Raw genomic sequence first — 19,921 nt, 5'->3', positions numbered from 1 at the left:
TACGACTGAATTACCTTGCATCAGGTAATCTTGTGTTATATTGGCATCAGGTAATCTTCTGGCATTATGACTGAATTACATTTGCTACTGGTTTTATCTGCTGCTCATATTGTGCAGCTTATCTTGTTCTTCTATACACAGTTCAGATTGATGTTCTGAAGATTGAAATGTGTCTGCAGTGTCTTGGGCAGCCGAGCTCTTCCTAGGAGTAGTCACTTCATGTCCATCTAGGGCATCCAATCATCCATCTTGCTGGTCCAGAATTTGTATAAGACTGAACTATGTAAGGTTCCATTGTCTTGCAATGGAGCCGAGGAGAGCCTCCCTTGTTTTCTAAAAGAAAAAGAATTAAGTATCATTTCCTCGTCTCAGGTAAGCAAGAGAATATCGGCGCACATATTCTAAGACTGTCTCCAATATTGTTCGATTTGGAGCTCTTAGGTGAAAGTTCACCAAAATGAATCACAATGCAAATGGTCCAATCCCTTTTTATTTTCGTGGAGCCGTTGTACATTGATTTTTGCCTCAACTGCTCCATAACAATCATATCGCTTGCTGGTGTAGCCATCTATCTCAGAGCAGCAGTTGGCAAACCAAATCCAAGGTGCAATCTTTTTCCGGTAACTAATATAGTGGCATATACCATATAGTATTGTCTTAAAAACATGCATAATTGGTCATACCTATCATACCAATCTTAGAACATGTTTTGAATTCAGGTAAACTTAGGAACATGTATCTTGGTAGTTCGAACTTGAACTCTATTTGGTCCTAATAAGGCGATATGGTTACATAGCTGGTTGACATATGCACAATCATTTTTTAAAGAAACAGAAATAAATAGATTCAACATTGAATTAGTAGAACATGATGGTGTGTCCTGTTCCATCCGTCCCTGGCTCGTTAACATCGAAGGTGCCGTCTGCTGTGGTCATCAGAGGCGTAGCTGCCCGTACTCATCACAAGTTGTTGGCACTGGATTTATTATGTAAACTCAATGATTTTGCTTGCTAGATTTTTTTCAATTTTTGACCCACATGAGGAGTATTGCGAGGGCCTGGACAAACTTGATTAAATTAGTTTCTATTTTGGTATAGGTGGGACCATCACTTTGGGATGTTTTTCCAATCTGTCATGTGCAATTGTGCATGATGATCCTAATTGTATATGTTGGACATATTAGTGTTGAGTATATGTTGAACGCATGATTGTTAAACCACTATAATATGTATAGCCCGTTGCAACGCACGGGCTGGAGGAGAAGAGGTAGGGAAAAGAAGGACGTGGGAAGAAGGAAGGGTGCGGCAGGGGCGCGGCGGTGCGAGAGCGCTGGTCTTGTGCGCATGGAGCACCTCTCCTTGGGCGGTTGCGCTGGTTGGTTCGGCACGCAAACGCCCACCTTGCCCACGTCCGACAACTCATCGCCGGCGCGGAAGACATGGACTCCTACCACAGGGAGCTCGCATGCCCTGCAACTGCTGGAACTGGCTGAAGGTCATCCCGCATCTTCGACTTCATCCTTTCCTGCGCCCTCCTCCATCCACGACCTCTGGTACACTACTTCTCCTCCCTCCCCTCTCCTTCCAATTCCACCACGTAATTTCTCTGTTCGCGGTCTCGGCAATCCTGAATTTGGCTTGCTTCCCCTTCCTAGCCAATACTCCCTCGGTTCTTAAATATAAGTCTTTTTAGATATTCTAATTTGAACTATAAAATGAGTGAATCTACACTCTAAAATATGTCTAAATACATCCGTATGTAGCCTATATTGAAATCTCTAAAAGTCTTATATTTAGAAACGAAGGGAGTACCAACTAGGCCTTATGCTGCTCTCAGCTCGAGCTCCACAAGCACGTTACTCCAGGTCTTCGTCCTCGAGGTATGGGACTTACACTACCTCTCTGCACCAGTCGATGGCCCTGGACCAGCTGTCCCAATGGCCTTGTCACCTCCCTCGATCCCTCATGTTTCCTTCTACGATGTAACAGATATAGCAATTTTTTGATTTGTTGAGAGATAAATGTGCCGCAATGTAAATAGGCTATGCTAGGAGTTCAGTTGCCCAGGGAACGATAATCTGTCCATGATACTCTGACTGAACCTATTTTCAGCATCACCACTAATGTTTTCAGATGTCACCTTCTGAAGTTGCTTCATTGTTGACGAGCTAATGTCTTATGCAACCCCGCCATCTACAATTTGCCAGTCAGAAGGTGACCTGAAGCTTAAAATAGAGAAAATGACCATGAGCTCTGGCAAGTAAGAGATTTTCTATATCGAGATGCCTTAGGCTCATAGTCCCCTTTCTGTTGTCTACGTCCTTGCTCATTGGTTAATTCGGACCAACAGTTTGTCCAGCATGATCAATCTATGTTACTTTTCTGAGTTTAGATTGTTGCCCCTTAGAAAGTTTTGACTCAATGCATCAGAATGGTTTCTTTGTTGTTTTATGTGGATATGGATTCTGGTCATATTTTTACGCATTAAGGATTTTGAGTGCGAGCTATGTAGTCACTGAAACCTAATGTGTACAGTGTGTACATGTAGCTAATGTATTTGATTCTAAAATAAAACATACTTTTCTTTGGATTGTGTTCTTCAGATTGCATACATGCATACACCATGTTTCTGTTTTGGTACCAGTAAAAAAAAGTTTATTTGGAGAACGATCGAGCAGTAATTCCCATCTGGAGGCAAAGAGCATCCTCCTTGCGCCGGTGCACTGGATGACTACATCATACCACTTCTCTTAACCTGCGACTGGCTATCTGCTATGGGCATAAGGTTCTGATTACACAACATCAAGGTTTAACCAATGTACTCATTTGATCTGAAATTAGATTATATAAGGGTTATCAAATTGTCAGAGATTCGAGCCCAACGATAAGAAGCATTTGGAGCTGCAAATGTGACATTTATTTCTTGAAATACCTACATCTTGTATTATGACTGGTTGTTCTTTTTGCAGGGCTTGATATATAGGTATGGAAACAGAGGTTGCTGGATGTTAACTGGTAATCACAATGTATCAGTATTGATTATATGCTATTGTTTTTCTGGATTCAAAGTAGTACATTTTTGGGTAGAAAGACAATACGACCTTTGTCTCTGATGTAATCAATTTGCACTCAGTACGGTTGTGTTCCATCCGGCAGGCTTCCTGCACATGCAATAATTTGATTAAGGATGACACAAATTTGGGAAGCATGTTGCTGTACTTGCGAATAAGCTAAACTGACAATGGCAATGGCGCATGAAACGTCATGATGCAGAGCAGGATGGGTATCAACCAGGACATGGTGAGGAATTAAAGACATACATAATCATTTCGTTATTTTTTCTGGGTGTATCCCGTTGCAACGCACGAGCAACTTTCCTAGTACTATACCTATATATTTAGGGAAACGTTTCTGTGCGACGCGCCGGCCGAGCATTGGGCCGGTCGTGCCACGTGCGTTCAATCACAACAAATCGTACGTCTCGGACTTGATACGTGGAGCTGGGACCATGCACCGCGCCTCCCCTCCTCTCCTTATCTCTTCACCCCCTCGGAGGATCTATCCACTCACTCTTCCTGGTCCCCTTCTTCCAATCGCTGAAGCGCACCGCTGCCATGGAGTCCGACAACGCCGGTGACCTCCTCTAGCCCGACGACCTCCACATCCCACATCCCAACCTCTCTCACTCTTCTTCCTAGCCCGACGACCTCCACTCCGTTTCGGACACCGGTGATGCGCTACCTACCGCCTAACCCGGAGCTGAAACCGGCACCGCGAGGTGTTGCAACCCGCCGCCGGCGATGCTGGAATCAACCATCAAAAAGCTACAACCGGGCGCCATAGCTGCAATCGGGCAAAGAAAAAGCTGGAACTGTCCGCTGGCAGAGGTACAACCAGCAAGCAAAAGAGCTGTAATCACGGCGCTTGCGAGCTACAACGACAACAGGGGGATGCAACGGTGCTGGAACCAGTAGAAGGAGATGCTGGAACTAGCAGTAACTATCCATGGCAGGTGTTGCAACCGTAATTGCCGGAAGCTGGAACCGGCTTTTGTTTTTGCTACGACCGGCCAGAAATTTTGCTACGACTCCACAACGACAATCTATGGTATTTGCTGGAACCGGCAGTTTTGTTTGCTGGAACCATCTAATTTTTTTTGCTTCAACTGGCTTTTTTGGTTTCTCTGCTTGCTCGGAATTTTTTGGCTGGAAAACATTGTTGCAAAATCGACGGTGGCGGCGAGCCAGGCGGTGGGCGCCGCCGTGCTTCGATTGGTTGCTGGAACTGGCTTGGCGGCAAGCTGCATTAGGCTTCGGTGGAGTTGCATCTGGCAGTGGGTGTCGCTGGAAACGACTGTGAGATTAGGAGGTCGTGCGACGACGGGGACGACAAGGGGCAACGAGCTGCGTTTGACGGTGACGACGGCGGCCATGGAGAACGCCGGGGGGGAGGGGCGGCTACCATGATGTGCACTAGGTGTGTGGGCGTGTTGTGCGCGTGCAAATCGGAATCGTTTTTGGGAGGAAGAAGAAATCAACAGCTGTAGACATCCAGATCGGACGCTCAGGCGCTGACCGGCCGAAAGTTAGGCCAGCGCACCAACGCCTATTAGTCGCCATATATCTACAGCCTGGTTCGGGCGGGCTAATCCTTTGATTCGGCTTCTAGTAGCGTGGGGACGCTTCTGGACCATGAGGAAGCCGGCGTCCGTGGGGATGCGGGTGAGCAGCATCTTCAACGCTTCCGTGCTTCCAGAATAAATCACACACGGTTAAAAAACAAATCACCTACATTATAAAAAAGGTTACTACTATACCTAAGTTTATGTTAACTTTATGGAAAAAAACTTCCGATCTATTCATTATGTATCAAAGCAGTACAAAGAACACTAAAAGTAAAAAATTACATTCAGTTCTGTAGACCACCTAATGACGGCTACAATCACTAGAGCGAGCCGAAGACGCGCTGCTGTCATTGCCCCTCTCTCATCGGAGCTGAACAAACCTTGTTGTAGTGGACCATCAGAAAGTCGTCGTGCTAGTGCCCAATAGGACTAGCACACCAGAACACAACTGCCGTCAATGAAGAGAAGCGTAGATCGGAAGGATCCAATCTGAAGGCACACGAACACAGATGAACAAAGACCGGATCCAAGTGGATCCACCGAAGACAAACGCCGACCGAATCATGCGAGATCCGCCGGAGACATACCTCTACACGCTCTTCGATAGCGCTAGACGCACCACCCGAATAGGGGTTAGGCACAGAGAACTTTATTCCAACTTCAGGGAGCCGCCGCTGTCTCGTCTTTCTGAGCAGGACACAAACACTAAACGGACATAATAAACACATCGAAAAACGGAGTCGGAGCCCTCCTTTTGGCAAAGGCTGAGATCCACCGCACCTTCATGGCCTTAAGGCCATAGAAGACGAAGCCGATCTGGGCGGCCCCGACGGGAGGCTTGAGATCCCTAATTGTCCTCGTGCGAGATGTATACTATACCTAAATTTATTAGGTTATCAACAAAAACACCTCATTTTCACCCACACATAGGACAGTAAAACTGCACCTAATCCCAGTCCTCTCACGTGCTTAGCATTTCTGGCTGTTTATTTTTTCCGATTTATGTGTGTCTGATCATTAGATCCGCTGTCCTAAGGGGTTGCTGCTCCAGGAGAAAAAACACAGCTCTCTGTTGGACATATGCCCTAGAGGTAATAATATTCTATTATTATATTTTGATTTCATAATTAAAGTGTTTATATTCTATTCTACATATGCTATGATCTTGAATACGCGATTCAGTGGAAAATACATATGTACGTGTGGAATGATAAATGGTAGCATAAAAGGTTCATAGTTTTGCCTCTATGACTAGCTCAAGTGTTGTTGGTGATCACGTTTTTCGGATCTTAGGATATCATTAAGTGTAAACGATAGTCCTAAAACAACAATGAGATTATGACGTTGGAAGAACGATCATATTAAATCAACCCAAACTTATCTATTATGAATTGAGTTTATATCGTCTGTAATAAATCTATAATACCTAAATAGTTTTTTTGAAAGAAAGGGGGTTGCCCCCCTGCCCCATTTTTATAGAATGAAGCAGACAGCACCAGACACCAGTTTTACATAATAGCATTCGACTACTACAGAGCAGCTAAATCAACGATAAAAGCCTACAGCCAACATAGCAACTTTAAGGCTAGGAGCATAAATGAAGACTTTTACTTATTACAGAGCACCAGCAGAAATGAGAAACGAAGGAGAACGAAAAAGGCAGATCTTTAGGAATGATCCATCATCTCCAGCCCCCAGTTTTTCAGTTGGTCTCTCCCAGCATCATCTCCATGCGATCCGGAGGAGTTCCCCACGCCGTTTGTCCAGCAGAAGGATGCATCATAGCAGTAGAGTTGCCTGCCCATCGTCGCAGAGAACTTTCCATTGGTGTAAAAAGCAGCTTGGTTTTGCAAGAATGCATTTCACACTTCTCCATTTGCACCCCTGAAAGCAAAACTCATTTCTTAGTCTTCACAGGCTCCACAAGGCAGCAGTTGTCACCATATTCAAAATAGCATTTTCCTTATGCATATGCCAGAAGGACACAATACTTCCAAAACAAGATATTCTGTCGATATCAAAAGCTTCTGCAACAAATTCCCAAACTTGTTGGGCCACCACACAGTCAAACAACAGGTGTTGAACAGTTTCAAAGTCAGAGCAAAATAAACAGGAAGGGTCTTCAACTCCCCTCCTTTTCGCAAGGTTATCTATAGTAAGTATCTTATTGTGAACACATAACCATAGGAAAATATGGATGCTCTGCGGACATAAAATTTTCCACATTTTATCACTAATAGCAGGAACTATCCCACTAAAATTGATTTGTTTATAAAATGATTTAACCGAGAAAGTCCCATTGGATTCTAAGCCCCAAATCAGGGTATCCACTCCATCCAGAGGAGGATTTTGCTTGATCACATAAACAAGTTGCATGTCAAGAGAATTAGCCATGCAACCTATCCACATCACCAATCAACATGCAACCATCCACCTAAGCAAATCTGCCACCTCATCAAAGAAAAAACATGAAACAATATGCCCAAGTCTTCCATTCAGTTACCAGCGCATAGGTCGGACTACTCCTCTCCCGAACTTTTTTTCTTGGACTCCTCTCCTAATCTGTAACGGATGTTCTCTCCCCTTCCCCTCCACACCAGTTTATTTCGGCTCTTTAATTCTCCGGTAGTTTCCTCAACTTTTAATCTCCTCCTGCGAGCTCCTCTCAATCGGCGATCCACTCTAAAAGCTTGGCAGCCAAAGATAGACGAAGAAGGGAGATGGATCTCATCTATAGTTTGTCCTCCCCATCACTCACCTGCACTCCACCAAGAACAAACGAAAAAGGAGAGATGGATATCACGTGCCTTGGCTGGCCAGTACCATACGATGCCGTCGTGGTGCAGGACCGAGGGCTGTAGGATGGGGGCATCTCCTTCTTCCCCGGCGCTCTTCTTGCCTTCTTATTGCACCAGATCGAGGAAAGATTTAGATCCACTTGTTGTTGTTTCATGCCACCACGGTTGGGCCTCGCCTGGTTGCCGAGCAAGTTCTCCTCTGAACTGCACTTGTGCATCCTACTAGGTTGGTCCCCATGGTCGTGGTGAATGCCTCCTGTCTCGCACTAGAGGACATTGGTGAAAACTTGGGCGAGGCTGTGCAGGCGGCAAACTCTGTTCTCCGGGAAGGGGTGGCCAACAGGTGATGCCTCGATGTGTGGTTAATTGATGGTTGTTCTCCATTATGTATTCAGTTTTTGCAGTATTTAATATTAATCTTAGATCTTAGTTTGTGTTGAGTATAATGTTTATTAAGAAAGACGAGATAGACTAGGATTTGTTCTGTCTTGTCTTGTACTTCAAGTAGATGATTGTATTCCTATATATATGTCCACGAGGCTCAAGCAATACAATGAACTATTTCATCCGTCGGTCATGTTGACCGGCTGCCCTAGAGAGTCTTTTCTCCGAGTATTGCTTCGGGGTTTCTCTCCCGCCGGTTATCTTGATCACGCGGTTTCTTTTTGTTTTCCGATCTATTCTTTATCGGTTTGCATCGCCCACCACCGCCGTTGACTCTGAGCGTCTCTACTCTGACCCCGGCGCGACCAGCCGGCCTCTCCTTCGACCCGGCGGCCATGCGCGCCGAGACGGCCTGTCTGGGCCAGCCGTCGGTCCGCCCATAGCCCTGCGCCGGACGTCACCGCCCTACTCCGACCGGGACACCTGCATCGCCCCGACCCGGCGGCCTCGAGCTATGCGACGGCCAATCATAGCTGTCGCTCACACGCCGGCCCGCCCATCGATCCACATCACCCGCTTCCGTCGCGTCTGCACGGTGGCCCGGCGGTCTACCTCGCCGACCTCGTCCTCGGCTGCGTCGGGAAGACTGCGCCAGGCTCGTTGGCTGCCTCAACTCGGACGCCGCTGCTCCGTTGGTCGCTCGAGCCTCGCTGTCCGGGCGCCGATGTTGCTTGGCAGCCCGGGTGCCGGTGCTGACAAGCTCGTTTGCACGACGTCCCACGCCGTCCCCTACCTTGTGCACGATCGGCTTGATCACCCGCTCGCCGCCACGATCCGCCTCATCTCCGCTGCGCAACCGACCTGGCCCGTCGGTTATGCGCGCCTCCGCAGGTCCCGTGAAGATCGTCCCCAAATTCAGTGCGCCTCTCCACCGATCGAGCATCGGGCTGCCGCCGTTGCCCCGTGGTTCTCCTCGCGGCTGCATCGACTCGTGCGTCGCCGCTGCGTCGCCCCTTCGGGCCGTAGTGTCGCCATACGCGTCCCCGCTGTCGCCCCGAGGCCGTCCCCGCGGTTGCACCGACTCGCAAACCGCCGTTGTGTCGCCCCTTCGGGCCGCAGCGTCGCGGCCAGCGGTCCCCGGCGCCGCCCAGAGGTCTTCCCGCCGTCGCCGTGACCCGACTGCCGCCGCTGCGTCGCCCCCTCGGGCCGTAGCGCCGCGGCCCGCGGTCCGTTCCGCCGTCACAGTGCGTTGACCTCCCGTGGTATGCGCCGCGCCGTCTTCCTTGGCGCGGGAACGCCACCGTCCGCGCCAATCTTCGTCATGCTGTCCGAGTTCTTCGCCTACTTAGAGCACCGCCGCCGCACTCCTAACCTCGTCGCCGCCGCCGCCCGTCCACCCCCTTCGTCTTCGTCCAAGCATCAGCCCGTCGCCAGCGTCGCCGTCATCTACCCCGACCACTTCGTCTACTCCGACCACCGTTGGTGACATCGGCCCCGCGCCGATGGACGCCGCAATCGTCGTCGAGTTCTTCTCTGCTGGCCCCTCCGACTTCTCCGACATGGCGTACAGCTCGTGCAAGTCCCTCGTCTACGCATGCCCGCTCTACAAGAAATATGTCAACTTGTGACCCTCACTATTGGCCACTAAAAGGTCATAGTTTTTCATTTATGACTTTTTGTGACGAAAAACAGAAGGTCAAAAGCTGGCGGTCGTAAATTGAAATTAGTGACCTTCTCCGTGATATGTAAAAGGTCATTGGTTCTTCGACCAAATTTTTGGTCACTAGCAACCTCCTCAGGCCACGTAGGCATCCAGCGTGGCAAGCTGATGTGGCACAAGAATCAACCCGGTCCGATTCGGCATTTTACATGGGCCGAGCCCAACAATTCGGCCTTTTTAATGTATTTTTTCCGGTTATTTTTTACTAGCTACATGGGCTTGGGCCATTGGTTCGGCCTTTTTTGCTTTCTGAGGTGCAGCCTTTTCACATTCCATATATTTTTTATTTTTGGGTTTTCTTTTTTTTTGTTACATTCAATTTTCAGATTATTGTAGTCAACTGGATGCACATTGTCAGATTCTTCTAGGCACTAGGTCCCAAACATCAGGTTTTAATTTTTCACAACTTGTAACTTGATGATATACCAATCAGAGAACACATTTTAGATATATTCAAATAACAGCCAAATTACCAATATACCAATCAAGTTTATTACATTCCACCAATCACAATATAACCATACAATATTACACCAATCACAATATAGCACTCTACAGATAAAATGCTCAACAAGTACAGGCATGTCTCCAACACCTTAGCGCCTTGAGCCTGCAAAACATCAGATCCAGCCACATATTAACGATCAAATCAATTCACCCCTTGACGGCAATAAAAAACGATGCTCATGTATGAACGAAAATAAAATAAACAATCTTTGAGGCCATAGCATGTGCTACAAAAATCTTAACAAATGCATAGATGTCCACACAAAGCACATCCTACATGCACCAAGCATCAGGCATATGTTCAAGAAGACAAGTAATTTGAGATGGAAACAAGTACAGCTAACAATCTGACATGTGTAGTAGCACCAGCAAAAGAGCAAGACATGGAAGAATTTACAGGAACAACACCCTGGGAGTCCAATTACATGTCCATGAGGTACTGCTGCTAGTGTATAACAAAGCATGAGTCCAGCTTGTGTAGGAGCAGAGCATGAGTCCAACAAAGCATGCTATAGGAGTAGAAAAGAGGGAGCTAGGGGTAGGAGATGGAGCCAGCTCACCGAAGAACTTGGGAGTCCAGCTTGGGTCCTTGTTAATCTGCTGGTGCTCCGGTAGCTCTCGTGTGCGGGTATAAGATCAGATCCAACTGACTGAAAGCGGCCGTTTGTCGAGCGATCTTTCATTTCCTGGTCTGCAACAAGAGGTAAATGCTAGAGATTAGCAACTGCTGCCAAACTCAATGTGACAAAGAGGTAAGCACTATAAACTGGATTTATAAAATATAACAGTATAAGTAAAAGGCAGAGTCTGTGCAAGTTTATCAGTACAAACTGGATTTATAAACAAAATCTAATGGTATAAACAAAAGGCAGAGACTGTACTGTGCAAGTTTAGCACTATAAACTGAATTTGTAAATAGAATTTAACAACGCAGACAAAATGCAGATACTATGTACTGACTACTGTGCTAGTTCAAGTTGAATTTTGTTCAGTGGTGCTGATGAATCTTGTGCTTGTTCTAGACGAGGAGAACTGAGTAGTGAGCTATGTACAAACAAAAGCGGAGACTATATACTGGGTACTGATGCACTATTCTATGATCTGAGCTCCCCCACAATTTCATGTACTAGGATATACATCAACCAGTATAAATGAAAAGAAGAGAAAAGTCTATAGCTTACTTCTAGAGGTGCTGAACCATGGTGAGAAGTGAGTTGCTGAAGCCGAACTGAAGGAGCAGCTGGGAAGCAGAGAAGTCGGACTGGGACTTGAATCTCGAGCAGAAGGGCTTGGCCATAGGGGATCTAGCCGTCGAGCTTGAGGGCCACAGGGCCACAAGGGTGTGGATCTTGTGGGTCGCCGTCCTACTGAGAGCCCACGACGGAAGGGTGTCGCCGACCAGGGAAGGGTGTCGTCGACCAGGGAAGGGCGTCCAGATTCTATCTTTTGCAAATCACAATAAACTCCAGTCACATTGTGTAGTATATCAAATATAAGCAACAATGCAGCAGCTAAAACCACTACCTAACTAATTTGTAGGAAAGCTCATGATGTAATCAAACATTTACTTAAGGACTAGGTTATTGATTACAAGCTAGGTGAAATGCAAACATACTCCTATTGTAGTGATGGATCCCAACTTGTTTAAATTAGAGTAGTTCGTCTAACTTGCACAATCCAGAGAGAAATATGTGCATGTCTCGGATTGATTTGGGTAGTCAACATAAGTGATTTGCATGTTGTGTATGTAAATGTAAAGTTCTTTTAGGTACAGTACAAATGGGTACTCCTGCTGCTTAATGATGCATCTTAATTAAGAAAAAAAAATTCAGTTAATTTAATGATGCATCTTAATTTCTCATAAATTTGAAGAAAGCATCAATGCTGACAATAGGGAGTAAATCGGTTAAGAAATGTTTTAGTGCTGATCATGATCATGTACACTACTGAACAATGAACAAGAGGAGAAGAGAAGAGAATAGAGAAGAGAAGAACACTAAATTCCTACACTACTAAACAAGATCAGTACACTACTAATGCACTTGCTACTCCAGTAATCGGAAGCAATACTCCAATACTGCTGTATTGGAAACAATACTGCAGTAGTTCAAGCAGTACTTCAGTACTGTAGTTCAGTGGAGTAGCTGCAAAGAATTAACACTAAGCACAAGATACACTAAAGAACTTTCAGTGGAGCAGCTACACATAATTAAGAAAGCATCAGCAAGTTAACAAGCTACTGAAAAACTACTGCAACCAAAACAGTACTGCAAAATACAGAATTTGCAAAAATTTGTAAACTGAATTTTTTGCCAAGGAAACAAAAATTTATAGCTTCAGGCCTACAGAATAGCTTCAGGCTGGAGCACTACAGTTGTTGGTTAGACTTCATATAGCTTCAGGCTGGTTGGAGTACTACAGCAGCAACCATTTCATGGTTAGACTACTCCATTTGCAGTAGCCAAATATTCATATATCTACAGTAGCTTCAGGTTGGTTGCTTGACTAAATAGTCATCCTCTCATGAGGATTCTGCAGCAAAAGAGTTGCTGCTTAGGTAGTGGAAATAGTTGACCCTGCGCTAAATTGCTCTTTGCAATTTTGGACTGAATGTATTGAGATGTTTAGCTACTATCAGCAGAGTTGCAGAGTAGTGATTTATGATGGGGTGTGATGGGCTCACCAAAGTAGAAGGTGGCGTACTAGGCACAGACCTCGCCGCAGTGGTCGTAGGCATCGCCCAGGAGGCCCCAACCGAGTGCTTGTTTTAGCACCAAGTTAAATTCAGTCAAGCATGTAAGTAGATTCAGACCAGCAGCATACCAAGCAAAAAATGAAGTATGGCTCTGAAGGGAATTCTGGTGATCATCGGAGCATCCTGTAATGTTTAGAACCCCAAGATAGTGATATCAGTGCAGGACTGGAACAAAGAATGATGGCATACTAGACGAACAGTGAGTGGCAGAACAGAGCAAACATATATCAAGGTAAAGGTGAATCTATCTATGCACCATGATTCTTTTGTACAGGAAAAGATATCATCTGAACTATAGTTGACCTAGAGTGTATGAGGGCATAGTATTTGTCTATCCAGAATATACTACCGAGTGTTGTATTCTTTTTCCAGAAGAAAACATTAAGCTATCTATCTAGTACAGTAGCTGCTAGCCATGAGAGCGGTGAAGATTGAGGTGACCTGAGCAAGCGCCAAGGGATGATGGTCAGTCGGTGATGCTGAACCCGGTGGCCCCATTTGTTCGCTGGTCATGGTCGCCATGGTTCCAAGGTCCTGCAGAAATTGGCAGCCACTCTGTTTCAAAGCTCCCCCGTGGCGCCTAATCAAAACAGAGCAAGAATGGGGGATCTAGCACACGGTGGATGCGAGCTAGGACAAAGTGGGGGAGGCGATTTACCTCATGTGCTCGACGGACGAAGGCGGTGGATCTCAGACGAACAGGTCGCAGTCGTAGCTCTCCACGCCCCCGCCGTCAGTGACGACGAGCGTCTCCCCGTCCTTGAGCATCTTCCGCGCCATGGCTTGGACTCCGGTCAGCCGCAGAACAGAACCCTAGGACGACGCTTGGGGGCGCAGGCGTGGGGGTGAGACATGGATCAGATGCCCACGGGCGTCGCGTGGCGGCGGCGGCAACGGCGAACGATGGAGGGATGTGTGGCCGCCACAAGGGTTTTGGGGGCCTGGCCAACGCCGTAAGTGCTCGGAACGGCGGCGCTGTCGCGCTCTGGGCGCGGTCGTCGGAGGCGCTGCGGAGCAAGCGTGGATGATACGAGGTCGTGGAGACGAGGCTGTGGTGCCGGCGCGAGGGTGGATCGAGGGGAGGAGACGAGGCTACGGTGCCAATGGTGGGTGGGTGTGGGTGGCGGCGGGGTTGCCTCGATGGGATCTGGGGGATCGAGGGGAGGGTGAGTGGGTAGGTTAGGGTTTCTGTTTCTCGGGAGAAGCTCCGCTGTTGGATGGACGCGCAATGTATGGCTCAGATTGCTCCAATTTGGTGATTCGCGTGAAGGCGGTTCCTTGCGTCTCATTGGTCGGCTGCTCACGCTTGTATCTCAAAACATTGAACTCAAATCTCTGAATATTTTTCAAAAAAACATAACAATGGCATAGTTTATAAAAATGATCTCCTATTTCTCATAAGTATGCATCTTGGAATAGCAAACAATGTTGCCAAATGGAGCTTTCATTTTCTTTGCACAAAAAAATCATTTTCCATTTTTTGAGTGCCCAAAATGAGCTTTTTTGTGAAGAACCTACCATATATTTGTTGTAAAATTGGAGCAAATCAACTTTCTAAAATATTAGGCCATATTTAATGCACAATTGATCAAATGGTTTGGTGTCAAAAACTTTGATCCACCTCTCATGAAAAGAAACAAATTTTCCGCCGGTTTAGTTGGAAGTGGGTCAAGTTTGAACTGCAGCTACCTCGTTGTTTGCTATTTATTTTTTCAAAAATCATTTCTAGGTACACAAGTATCTATTTAATCATAGAAACATAAAAAGTTTTCCAAGATTCAATGACTAGCTAGGAACGGTCATTCCCGTCGTTTTGACCGCATCATGAAACGGGCATAAAAAATTCAAAAAAAATCAAAAAATTAAGAAACCCTCGCATTGTGTCATTATATGTGGCCAAGTTCCCAGGAAAAATAACAAACTTGTAATACGGAAATTATTTTAAAAAAATGTTCTCAGAAATGAGCTATCACGTGTGGAGATCAATGGCTTTCAAGCCAAATGATTAATCTTATGGCCACATTCATGGCATAGTTTGTTCAAATGATCTCATATTGTGCACAAGGGTGCATATTGGAATGGTAAACAATGTTGCATAAGGAATTTTTCATTTTCTTTGGACGAAAAAACCATTTTCTATTTTTCGAGTGCCCAAAAGGAGGTTTTTTCGTGAAGGACCTCCCAAATAATCGTTGCAAAATTGGACCAAATCATTTTTATAAAATACTAGGCCATATTTAATGCACAATTGACCAAATGTTTGGGTGTAAAAAGTTTTGATCCACCTCTCATGAAAAAGTCAAATTTCCGTCGATTCAGCTGGAAGCGGGTCAAATTTGAACTGTAGCTGCCTTGTAGTTTGCTATTTATTTTTTTCAAAAATTATTTCTATGTACATAAGTATCTACTTAATCAGAGAAACACCAAAAAAAATTCCAAGATTCAACCACTAGCTAGGAACGGCCATTCCCGTCGTTTTGACCGCATTTTGAAACGGGCATAAAAATTTCAAAAAAAATCAAAAAATTGGGAAACCTATGCATTGTGTCATTATATGTGGCCAAGTTCCCAGGAAAAATAACAAACTTGTAATACGACAATTATTTAAAAAAAAGTTCTCAGAAACGAGCTATCACGTGTGGAGATCAATGGCTTTCAAGCCAAATGATCAATCTTATGGCCACATTCATGGCATAGTTTGTTTAAATGATCTCATATTGTGCACAAGGGTGCATATTGGAATGGCAAACAATGTTGCCTAAGGAAGTTTTCATTTTCTTTGGATGAAAAAACCATTTTCCATTTTTCGAGTGCCCAAAAGGAGGTTTTTTTGTAAAGGACCTCCCAAATAATTGTTGCAAAATTGGACCAAATCATTTTTATAAAATACTAGGCCATATTTAATGCACAATTGACCGAATGGTTGGGTGTAAAAAGTTTTGATCCACCTCTCGTGAAAAAGACAAATTTCCGCCGATTCAGTTGGAAGCGGGTCAAATTTGAACTGTAGCTGCCTTGTAGTTTGCTATTTATTTTTTCCAAAAATCATTTCTAGGTACATAAGTATCTATTTAATCAGAGAAACACCAAAAAATCCAAGATTCAACCACTAGCTAGGAACGACCATTCCCGCCATTTTGACCGCATTTTGAAACGGGCATAAAAAATTCAAATAATTGGGAAACCTTCACATTGTGTCATTATATGTGGCCAAGTTCCCAGAAAAAATAACAAACTTGTAATACGGCAATTATTTAAAAAAAATGTTCTCATAAACGAGCTATCACCTGTGGAGATCAATGGCTTTCAAGCCAAATGATCAATCTTATGGTCACATTCATGGCATAGTTTGTTCAAATGATCTCATATTGTGCACAAGGGTGCATATTGGAATGGCAAACAATGTTGCCTAAGGAAGTTTTCATTTTCTTTGGACGAAAAAACCATTTTCCATTTTCCGAGTGCCCAAAAGGAGGTTTTTTTTGTGAAGGACCTCCCAAATAATTGTTGCAAAAATGGACCAAATCAATTTTCTAAAATACTAGGACATATTTAATGCACAATTGACAAAATTGTTGGGTGTAAAAAGTTTTGATCCACCTCTCGTGAAAAAGACAAATTTTCGCCGATTCAGTTGGAAGCGGGTCAAATTTGAACTGCAGCTGCCTCATAGTTTGCTATTTATTTTTTCCAAAAATCATTTCTAGTTACATAAGTACCTATTTAATAACAAATACATGGTTTGGTGGCGATACGTCGAGGTTTGGGCGGTGGCCGAGGGCCCCAACTCTAGAGCGCGTAAACTCGCATGCCCGCCGCATGGTCACCATGTGACCGTGGCGTTGCCATGTGTTCTGGGCGGCCTAGGCATGTCTAGTGGTTTGGGCACTCCCTAGGTAGGTGCTAGGAAGAAATTTACAACATAAGATTCTCACGAGGAGACCGATCGATGCTCAAACATGAATTAGCAGCCAACTGTTTGATTAGCGGTACAGGAAATGTACATGGCTAATGGGCGTGAGGTTTGGCTAAGGATGATCAGTTACTAAGAAGACCGTCTTCACAAATTTTCAGCTCAAAAGGAGGAGCCTAGGTGGTACTTGCTTTGCAAAGTACCACACTGGACATAAATACGAATGTTGAAGCTGGGCTCAAAATAATGAATGGATTGAGCTGGCATTTGGGCATAGGAAAGCACTGTAGAAAATGGATACTATTTGGACATGCCAAAGTGGTACGTCCTTCACAAAGTGTTGTTCTGAACAGAATAGGAAAATGAATATTGTTGAATTATTTTTGAACTAGGCAAGGAAGGTTTTTTACATATTTGACGAAGATATGACCCAAAGAATTTATGAGCTTTTTTTTGGGAATTTTGGGAATGACAGAAATATAGGTTGCTTCACAACCTGGGGCAAAAATTGCCACATGGACATGACACATAGGCAACACTGATGAGGTGGCACCTAGTCATAGCAACCCACCACAATTTACAAGGTTATGACCATCTATATTGGTCGTGATCAGCTAGAAATAAGGCAGCGGACCAGTGCTAGCTGCTTTATGACCATTTCGTGTAAGGAAATTACGACCTTTCTGACCAAAATGGTCGTTATAGTTTAGGGTTTGGAGCCCCCCGAACAGCTTTTGACCAATTGGTCTGAAATGGTCATAGATCTATGACCAATTCTTCCAGGGTCACTGACAGAAGGTCACTAGTTGACATATTTCTTGTAGTGCCGATGCTAACAACACCGATGCGTGCCTTCATCCACGACGTGTCCCCGGGCCTGGCAAGCCTGGTCGGCACTTCGTCAACTTCGTTTTCGTCAGTCTACGCATGCCCGGTGCTGGCAAAACCGGTGCGTGCCTTCGTCCACAATGTGTCCCCCGGCTTGGCAAACCTGCCGCGACGCGTCGTCAACAACATTTTCTTCCCGGCGCACCCCTACTTCGACACCACTGCGCCCATGCTAACTCGGCGCCCTCTTGCGCTCGCGGCTCCACGGCGACTTCCTCGACACCGGCCACCCCGACTCGACATCGACCACGGCATTCTTCGCACGGCTACCTCGACCACGGCTCCACCACCCACACTCTCGGCTACATCGTCAAACGGCACAAAGGGCTACCGCCTGCTTGAGCTGTTGGGTTTCGTAGTAATTTCAAAAATTTTCCTATGCACACGCAAGATCATGTGATGCATAGCAACGAGAGGGGAGAGTGTTGTCTACGTACCCAACGCAGACCGACTGCGGAAGCGCTGACACGACGTAGAGGAAGTAGTCGTACGTCTTCACGATCCAACCGATCAAGCACCGAAACTACGGCACCTCCGAGTTCGAGCACACGTTCAGCTCGATGACGATCCCCGGACTCCGATCCAGCAAAGTGTCGGGGAAGAGTTCCGTCAGCACGACGGCGTGGTGACGATCTTGATGAACTACAGCAGCAGGGCTTCGCCTAAACTCCGCTACAGTATTATCGAGGTATATGGTGGCAGGGGGCACCGCACACGGCTAAGGAATAGATCATGTGGATCAACTTGTGTGTTCTAGGGTGCCTCTACCTCAGTATATAAAGGAGCCAAGGGGGGAGGGGGGCGCCGGCCAGGGAGAGAGGCGCAGGAGGAGTCCTACTCCTTCCGGGAGTAGGACTCCCCCCCAATCCTATTCCAACTAGGATTCCCAAGGGGGGGAAGAGAGAGAGGGGGGCCGGCCACCTTCTCCTAGTCCTAATAGGACTAGGGGAGGGGGAAGTGGCGCAGCCACCTTGGGCTGCCCCTTTCTCCTTTCCACTAAGGCCCATGAAGGCCCATATGGCTCCCGGGGGGTTCTGGTAACCTCCCGGTAACCCGGTAAAATCCCGATTTCACCCGGAACACTTTCGATGTCCAAACATAGGCTTCCAATATATCAATCTTTACGTCTCGACCATTTCGAGACTCCTCGTCATGTCCGTGATCACATCCGGGACTCCGAACAACCTTCGGTACATCAAAATGCATAAACTCATAATGAAACTGTCATCGTAACCTTAAGCGTGCGGACCCTACGGGTTCGAGAACAATGTAGACATGACCGAGACACGTCTCCGGTCAATAACCAATAGCGGGACCTGGATGCCCATATTGGCTCCTACATATTCTACGAAGATCTTTATCGGTCAGACCGCATAACAACATACGTTGTTCCCTTTGTCATCGGCATGTTACTTGCCCGAGATTCGATCGTCGGTATCCAATACCTAGTTCAATCTCGTTACCGGCAAGTCTCTTTACTCGTTCCGTAACACATCATCTCACAACTAACATATTAGTTGAAATGCTTGCAAGGCTTATGTGATGTGTATTACCGAGAGGGCCTAGAGATACCTCTCCGACAATCGGAGTGACAAATCCTAATCTCGAAATACGCCAACCCAACATCTACCTTTGGAGACACCTGTAATGCTCCTTTATAATCACCCAGTTACGTTGTGACGTTTGGTAGCACCAAAGTGTTCCTCCGGCAAACGGGAGTTGCATAATCTCATAGTCATAGGAACATGTATAAGTCATGAAGAAAGCAATAGCAATATACTAAACGATCGGGTGCTAAGCTAATGGAATGGGTCATGTCAATCAGATCATTCAACTAATGATGTGACCTCGTTAATCAAATAACAACTCATTGTTCATGGTTAGGAAACATAACCATCTTTGATTAACGAGCTAGTCAAGTAGAGGCATACTAGTGACACTTTGTTTGTCTATGTATTCACACATGTATTATGTTTCCGGTTAATACAATTCTAGCATGAATAATAAACATTTATCATGATTATAAGGAAATAAATAATAACTTTATTATTGCCTCTAGGGCATATTTCCTTCATGAGCAACCTCGTTGGTTTCCACTCCAGCCACGACTCTGCGATGCGTCGACCGTTACGACTGTGTGTGTGTGGGGGGTGTCCGTCGGCTTACCTTCGGATTCTTATCCAGTCTCACCGTCTGCGTCACTACCGTTGTGACTGCGGGGGATGTTGAGTATAATGTTTATTAAGAAAGACGAGATAGACTAGTATTTGTTCTGGTTTGTCTTGTACTCCAAGTAGATGATTGTACTCCTATATATATGCCCACAAGGCTCA

The sequence above is a fragment of the Triticum urartu genome, chromosome 2A (genome assembly GCF_056163025.1).
Source record: "Triticum urartu cultivar PI428250 chromosome 2A, HENAU_Tu73, whole genome shotgun sequence".
Taxonomy (NCBI): Eukaryota; Viridiplantae; Streptophyta; class Magnoliopsida; order Poales; family Poaceae; genus Triticum; species Triticum urartu.
The sequence above is the reverse complement of the archived record's forward strand: the minus strand, read 5'-3'. Positions refer to the sequence as shown.